Source organism: Saccopteryx bilineata, chromosome 2 (genome assembly GCF_036850765.1).
Source record: "Saccopteryx bilineata isolate mSacBil1 chromosome 2, mSacBil1_pri_phased_curated, whole genome shotgun sequence".
NCBI classification, from domain to species: Eukaryota; Metazoa; Chordata; class Mammalia; order Chiroptera; family Emballonuridae; genus Saccopteryx; species Saccopteryx bilineata.
In genome coordinates, this window is record NC_089491.1 from 98,270,658 (window position 1) to 98,278,692 (window position 8,035).

At 35.1% G+C, this 8,035-nt stretch overlaps 1 non-coding gene across 1 annotated transcript; it reads left to right on the top strand.

The window, feature by feature from the left end:
* The first annotated feature begins 4,353 nt into the window (after positions 1-4,353).
* Positions 4,354-4,456, top strand: LOC136327982 (U6 spliceosomal RNA). The gene has a single exon (XR_010730028.1). It is a non-coding gene; the product is annotated as a U6 spliceosomal RNA (small nuclear RNA).
* Positions 4,457-8,035: the final 3,579 nt, after the last annotated feature.

An 8,035-nucleotide genomic window follows, 5' to 3' on the forward strand; every position in this document is an offset into this window, starting at 1 on the left:
GCTAGAAGCAGTGGTCACTGGGACTTGGACGTGAGCTGCAAAGTATAGAATGGACACAATTCTGTTCATAGCACCATGCATTGTACAATTTATAATATATATGGAAGTAAACTTTCTACATATATATGACAGCAATAACACAGTCTTAGAGCAAAGAAATGAATGTACATTGTCATAAGGTTCTTCTACTATGTATGAAGTAGTACTCTATCACTTGAAGTTAGATTGAAATGAGTTAAAAATGTATACTATAATTCTAAAACTTCCACTAAAATAAACAACAAAGAAGATTAAACAGAATCATACCAAGTATTCATTTGATCCAAAGAAAAGTAGAAAAAGAGGTAAAAGGGAAGAAAGACTAAATGGAACAAATAGAAAACAAATGGCAAGATGGTAGATTTAAATAAAACCATGTCAAATAATCACATTGAATGCAAATGGTCACAGACATTTACTTCAAGAAAAAGGAGTAGAAGAACATTTCTCTATTTTTCCTGCTAAGTAAAACTAAAACCTCCAAATAATATATATAGAAAACAAGCATAAGAAGCCTCTGACAGATAAGAAGAAAACAGGCTGGTTAGGGACTTCCCACCCTGGGAACAACATAATAGTGAATTCCAGTGATGTTCTTTTAGTTCACAAATCCAAGACTTGTTAGGGAATCCAGCAATAGAAAAACACCAAGAGGCACAGGCAAAAATTTTGAAAACTTAAATGGAAGGCAGCTCTCTCAGTAACCAAAGGACCAGAAAAGGGAAAGCCTAGAAAAATAGAAAAAATGTTAAGCCGTAATTGCTCTATTCAAGCCAAATACCAAAGTAGAAACAGCAACCTGAACTGCAATCTCACCAGCAAAGGCTGACAGTGGGACCTAGTATTAATCTTTGTCAGGCATTAAAGAGGATTCCTAAGCCCCCTGTGAAAGTGGTTTTAAGAAAGCCCAGGTGGAGCCAGGGCTTTCATCACTGCCAGGAAGTATAGAGGCATGCCCAGTGCTGTCACAATGGACTACATGGGGAGCCTGGACTTCTACCTCAACCAGTGATTATAGGAAACCCACACCCTCCACACTGGGTGAAGTCAGATGAGGCCTAGTGGAGAGTCACCACTCATTGAAAATGAGTTAACCAGGGTTGTATCAGAGGAGAACTGGACGGGAGCTGGAGTTCCTATACATGCCTAATAACAGCAAAGAAACTGAGAGAGGAATCTAGGTTTCTATCCCATGTGGAAGTACCAAAGCAGAGCTCCACCTCGCCTCTGTCAAAGGAATGTCAAAAGAAGCCAACTAAGAGAAGATTTAAATGAGAAACCATGTCTTGTCATACAATTTTTAAAATAAGCTGGTTCTAATATTTAACTAGATTACTCAACTTGAGTAATAAAAAAGAAATTCAGTCAAGAGATGCCAATATTGCTTGACTGATGGTGGCAGAGTGAATAGAGCCACCATCCACCTGGGATGCTGAGGTCCCAGTTTTGAAACCTTGAGGTTGTCAGCTTGAGCATGGGCTCATCCAGCTTGTGCACAGGGTTGCTGGCTTGAGTATGGGATCATCAACATGATCCCATGGTCACTGGCATGAGCCCAAGGTTGCTGGCTTAAGCAAGGGATAACTGGCTTGGCTGGAGCCCCTGGTCAAGGTAAGTATAAGAACAATCAATGAACAACTAAAGTGATACAACTGAGTTGATGCTTCTTATCTCCCTTCCTACCTGTCTCTCTCTCTCACTAAAAGAGAGAGAGAGAGATGCCAACACCCAAATGACAGAAATGTTATAATTATCTGACATGAATTTAAAGCAGCCATCCTGAAGATACTTCAGTGAATAATTTAAATGCTTAAAACAAATGAAAATTGAAATCTCAGGAAAGAAATAGAAATTCTGAAGAACCAAATGGAAAATTTTAAACTGAAATATATAAAGAAAAAACTCGATATATGGACTTAATATCAAAATGGAGGAAAGAGAGAAAAGAACAGTGAACTTGAAGATAGAACAATAGCAATTACTCCAACTAATGAACAACAAAACAGACTAAATAACAAAAAGTATCAGACCCAGGGACCAGTGGGTTTATCACAAAGATTTACATCATTGGATCCCATTGAAAAGGAGAAACAGCAGTAATAGAGAAGTATAAGAAGAAATAATAGATAAAAACTTCTCAAATTTGGCAAACATATAACTACAGACTGAAGAAGCTGAGCAAACCTCAACTATGCTAAACCCAAACAAATCCACGACAAGACACAGTATAGTCAAACTTCTAAAAACAAAGGATAAAGAAAAAATATCTTGAAAGCAGTGAGAGAGAAATGGCATTTTACCCATGGGGGAAAACAATTAGAATGACAGTGTACTTCCCAGTAGAAATCATGGAGGCCAAGAAGTGACAAAACGTTTTTCAAGTGCTAAATAAAACAAGAAAACCATCAATCCTGAATTCAATATACTTAAGAAATAAAGGAGAAATCAAGACATTCTCAGATGAAGTAAAACTAACAGGATTTGTTGCCAGCAGATCTGCCCTAAAAGAATGGCTAAGCCAAGGGAATTTTTCCAACAGAAAGGAAATAATAACAAAGGAAGTCACAGGACATTAAGAATGAAGGAAGAAAAATGAAAATAAAAAAAGGGTGGAGTAAATTCCTCTTGAATTTCTAAATTACGTATGATGGTGAAATTTAAAAAAAGATAACATGAATGTTGCTAGTTTTCAGTATATTTAAGACAATTATAAATAATGGAGGGTAAAGGGACATAAAAGGAGGTAAGTTCTCTACCCTTCACTTTAATAAGTAAAATATTGACACCAGTAAATAGTGATAACTTACATGTACGTAATGTAATATGTAGAGAAAACATTAAAGAAGATATACAGAGATACCATATTTTCCCATGTATAAGGCCCTCCCAGGTATAAGACACATCTTAATCTTGGGGGCCAAAATTTGGAAAAAAAATGTATTGCATAAGTTATTCAACTCAAGTTTTATTCATCATAAAATTCATACAACTCCTCATCACTTTCAAAATTTCTATCCATTAGCTTGTCCTCAACTGTATCTGATGACAAATCACTGTCTTCATATATGCCTTGTCCTCAGTTCCATCTATGGCATTTGAAATGCCATAACCACTATATAAGATGCACCCAGTTTTTAGACTCCAATTTTTTAAAATGGTGCATCTTATACATGGAGAAATATGGTACATTAAAAACTATTTAGATAGCCTGGCCTGTGGTGGCATAGTGGAGAAAGCATTGACGTGCAATGCTTAGGTCACAGGTCAAAACCCTGGGCTTGCCAAGGCACATATGACAAGCAATTAGTGAACAGCTAGAGTGAAGCAACTATGAGTTGATACTTCTCATTCTACTTCCCCCCTCTTTCCCCTCTTTCTGTAAAATCAATAAATAAAATATTTTTGAAAAAGAATCAATGAATGCATAAATAAGTGGAACAACAGATCAACGTTTCTCTCTCTCCTTCTCCCTCCAGATCTCTCTAAAAATCAAACAAAAAACAGCAATTAGATAAATCAAAATAGAATTCTAAAAATTGTCAAATAACCCATGGAAAGGTAGGGAAAATAAGACAAAAAGTCAAAACAAACAGAAAGTAGAACATAAAATAGATGACTTAAGCCTTAACATATCAACTATTACATTATATATAAAGGGTCTAAATGCACCATTTAAAAGACAGAGACTGGCAGAGTAGTTTAAAAACATGACTCAAATATCTGCTACCTACAAGCAACTCATTTCAAATGGAATAATATAGAGTGAAAGTTAAAAGATGAAAAAAACATATCATGTGAACAGTAATCAGATAAAGCAAGAGTTGCTATTTTAATATCAAATTAGATTTCAGAAATAAAATTTCCAAAGGGAATGAGAGCCATTATATAATGCTATAAAGGTCAACTCACCAAAAAAACATAGCAACCCTAAGTGTGATGCACAAATAAACAGCAGAGCTGCAAAACATGTGAACCCAAAACTAATAGAATTGAAAAGAGAAATAGACAAATATGCAATTATAGTTGGAGACTACAACACCTCTCAACAATTTGTTAAACAAGACAGAAAATCAGCAAAGATATAGAACAACAGAACAACACTATCAAAAACAGTATCTAATCAACATTTATTGAACACTTCACCCTATAACAACTGAATATACATTTTTTTAAGCACTCACATAACATACATCTAAATAGGTCATATCCTGGGCCACAAAGCAAACCTTAGTAAATTTAAAAGAAATTAAAACAAGATGTGCTCTTTAATGACAATAAAATAAAACTGGAAATTAATAACAAAGATAACAGGCGCTCACTTCAGCAGATATGTACTAAAATTGGAATAATACAGGGAAGATTAGCATGGTTCTTACACAAGAACAACACACAAATTTGTGAAGCATTATATATATATAAATATATATACTATATATATATATATATTTAGAGAGACAGAAAAGGAAAGGGATGAGAAGTATCAACTCATAATTGCATCACTTTAGTTGTTCATTGATTGCTTCTCATACATGCCTTGACTGAATTGCTTCAGCTGAGCCAGTGACCCCTTGTTCAAGCCAACGACCTTTGGGCTCAAGCCAGAGACCCTATGCTCAAGCTGGTGAACCCGTGCTCAAGCTAGCAACCTTGGGGTTTCTAACCTGGGACTTCAGTGTCCTAGGTCAACACTCTATCCACTGTGCCACCACAGATCAGAAGTGAAGCATTTTATATTAATATATATAATAATAAAAAAGATAGGAAAGTATATATATATATCTTATAAATACTTGAAAACTAAACAACACATTCTAAATAATTCATGGGTCAAAGAAGTCTCAAAGGAAAATTTTAAATACATTGAATTGAATGAGAAGGAAAATACAACACATCAAAATTGATAGATACATGAATTTACCAGAACTTCCAACTGCCCTTTTGTTGTCCTGCCTGGTCACCTGACCTCACCCTTACTTACTGGACAATCGCCCCTGAGGCAGAAAAGTTCCAGGAAGCTGGTCAACCGTCCCAAGGAGGAGCGTTCCAGGAAGCCGAAGCCATAAAACCACAGAAGGAAACATACCAGAACTTCTGACTCAGTACTCCCTCAAGGCTCCCCCCAAAATATAAAATTCGCCTCATAGTCTGTACCGGTGCCCTTCTCCCCAGAGAAGTGCCCCGGCAGGTCTTTCTCCTCTAATAAAGCCTGCACACCTGGTATTCGAGTGCGTCTCATTCTTACAAAAAGGTGTGGGAATCCAAGGCAGTGCTGAGAGGGAAATCTACAACCCTAAAGTCCTGTATTAGGAAAAAAGAAAATTCTCAACTCTCAACTCACATCTGAAGAAATTTAAAAAACTAGAGCTAAGTAAATGCAGAGTAGTAGAAGAGAAATAATAAAGAACAAGAAGCAATAATATTGACAACAGAAAAAACAGAGATCATCAATAAAACAAAAACTGATTCTTTAAGCCTGACCGGGCGGTAGCGCAGTGGATAGAGCTTCGGACTGGGTTGCGGGAGACCCCAAGGTCGCCAGCTGGAGCACGGGCTCATCTGGTTTGAGTAAAAAGCTCACTAGCTTGATCCCAAGGTCACTGGCTCAAGCAAGGTATTACTCCGTCTGCTGAAGGCCCGCGGTCAAGGCACGTATGAGAAGGCAATCAATGGACAATTAAGATGTTGCAATGCGCAACAAAAAACTAATGATTGATGCTTCTCATCTCTGCGTTCCTGTCTGTCTGTCCCTGTCTATCCCTCTCTCTGACTCTCTCTCTGTCTCTGTAAAAAAACTCAAAAAAACTGGTTCTTTAAAAGGATCAGTAAAATTGACAATTTCTTTTTTTATAGTACTCTTATTTTTAAAAAGATTTTTTTATTTATTGATTTTTTTAAATTGGTGAAAGAGAAAGAAGTGGGGCAAGAAGCAGGAAGCATCAATTTGTAGAAGCTGCTTCTCATATGTGTCTTGACTGGGCAAGCCCAGGGTTTCAAACTGGTGACCTCAGCATTCCAGTGATGCTTTCTCTATTGTGTCAACACAAGTCAGGCAAATTGACAATTTCTAATAAGGTTAATAAGAGAGAAGGCAAAAATTACCAATATCATGAATGAACAGGGGATATCACTACAGCCCCTACATACATTAAAAGATTTACAAGGAAATGCTACAAAAATAATACATGCATAAATCTGAAAACTAAGATGCAATCTTGAAAGGCATGAACTATCACATTTTACCCAGTGTGAAAGAGATAATTTGAATATCTCACTAACTATTGAGGATAACTTTAAAAGTGCTAAAATAAAATCTGTGGGCCCTGATGATTTAACCATAAAATTCTACCACATATTTAAAAAACAAGTAACTCCAAGTCACACAATCTTTTCCAGAGCATAGATTCAAAGAAACAAATTCCTAATTCGTTTTATAACCAAGTATTATGATGAGAAGTAAAACCGAAGACAGTACCAAAATAGGAACCCACAGACCAATATATCTCATGAATAAAGAAACAAAAATACTTAGCAAAATATTAGCAAATAGAAACCAACAATACAGAAAAATTATACACCATGACCAAGTGCATCTCCCCACCCCCAGAAATAGACTAATTCAATATTGGGGAATTAAAATTAACCTATAAAGAAAATTTATATAATCATATCAGTTGATGCAAAAAAGAGTATTTGACAAATTAAGCCCTCATTCATGAGAAAGAAAAAAAGAGAAAGAAACAGAGGGAAATTCCTTTGACTGGATAAAGATCATCTACAAAACAAACAAACCCTGGAGTTAACATTATAAAACTGAATGCTTCCCCCCCCCCCCACAAGACTGAGAAAAAACAAGTATATTCATTCTCACTGCTATTATTCAACAAAGCACTGGAAGTTCTAGCCAGCACAATAAAGCAATAAAGGAAATAAAAGGCATACAGACAAGAAAGGAGAAATAGAATTGTCCCTATTTGCAGACAACACTATTATTTATGTAGAAAATACCAAAGAATCTGCTTAAATCTCCTAGAAGTAAAAAGTGAGTTCAGCAAGTTCACAGAAAACAAAATTAACATACAGAAATTAATGGTATTTCCATATATTTAGCAATAAACACATAGATACCAAAATTAAAAATAAAATACCACTTACAATTACTCACAAAAATAAAATACTTAGATGTAAATCTAACATAACATGTACAAAATTTGTATTCTCAAACTTTCAAATTTATGATGAAAGATATCATGAAAAAATTTATACAGAAATATACCATATTCATATAAAAACATAAGAACCTACAGTAGTCAAAATAACCTTGAAAAATAAAGGTAGAAAACTCACATCAAATCTGATGTTGAGCTTCTCTAGTGAGTTTTTCATTTTAGTTATTGTACTTCCCAGCTCCAGAATTTCTATTCATTTTTACAATAATTTCTATCTCTTATTGTTTAATTTGTATTCTCATTTTATACAAACATTGTTTTTCTGATTTTCTTTCATTCTTTGTTCATGATTTTTTAAAATTCATTTAACATATGTAAGAAAGTTAATTTATTGTCTTTGACTAATGATTTAAATGTCCGGGCTTCCTCAGGGATGGTTTCTGTCAAATTCTTTTGTTTCTATGAAGAAGCTATACTTTACTGTTTCTTTGTATGTTTTGTAATTTTTGTTGATAACCAGAAATTTTGAGTTGTAGTAACTCAAATTACAATGCTGTTGAAATTCTGAAATTCTAATTCTTCTCGTGTGGTATTGCTGCGTTTCGCCTGTCAAAGGCTGAATGAAGCCTTCCAAATGTAACTTTCCCAAACTATTTTTGAGAGCACGAGCTCCTTGTTGTGCACGGTCACTGAAGTTTCTATTCCATGTCCTTGCAGTGAACCAGAGACCTGATAAGAATTTTCTTAAACTTCTGCCTCCCAAAATAGAAAAGGAGAGGTACTCTCTTTTTTTTTGTATTGAATTTATTGGGTTGACGTAGGTTAATAAA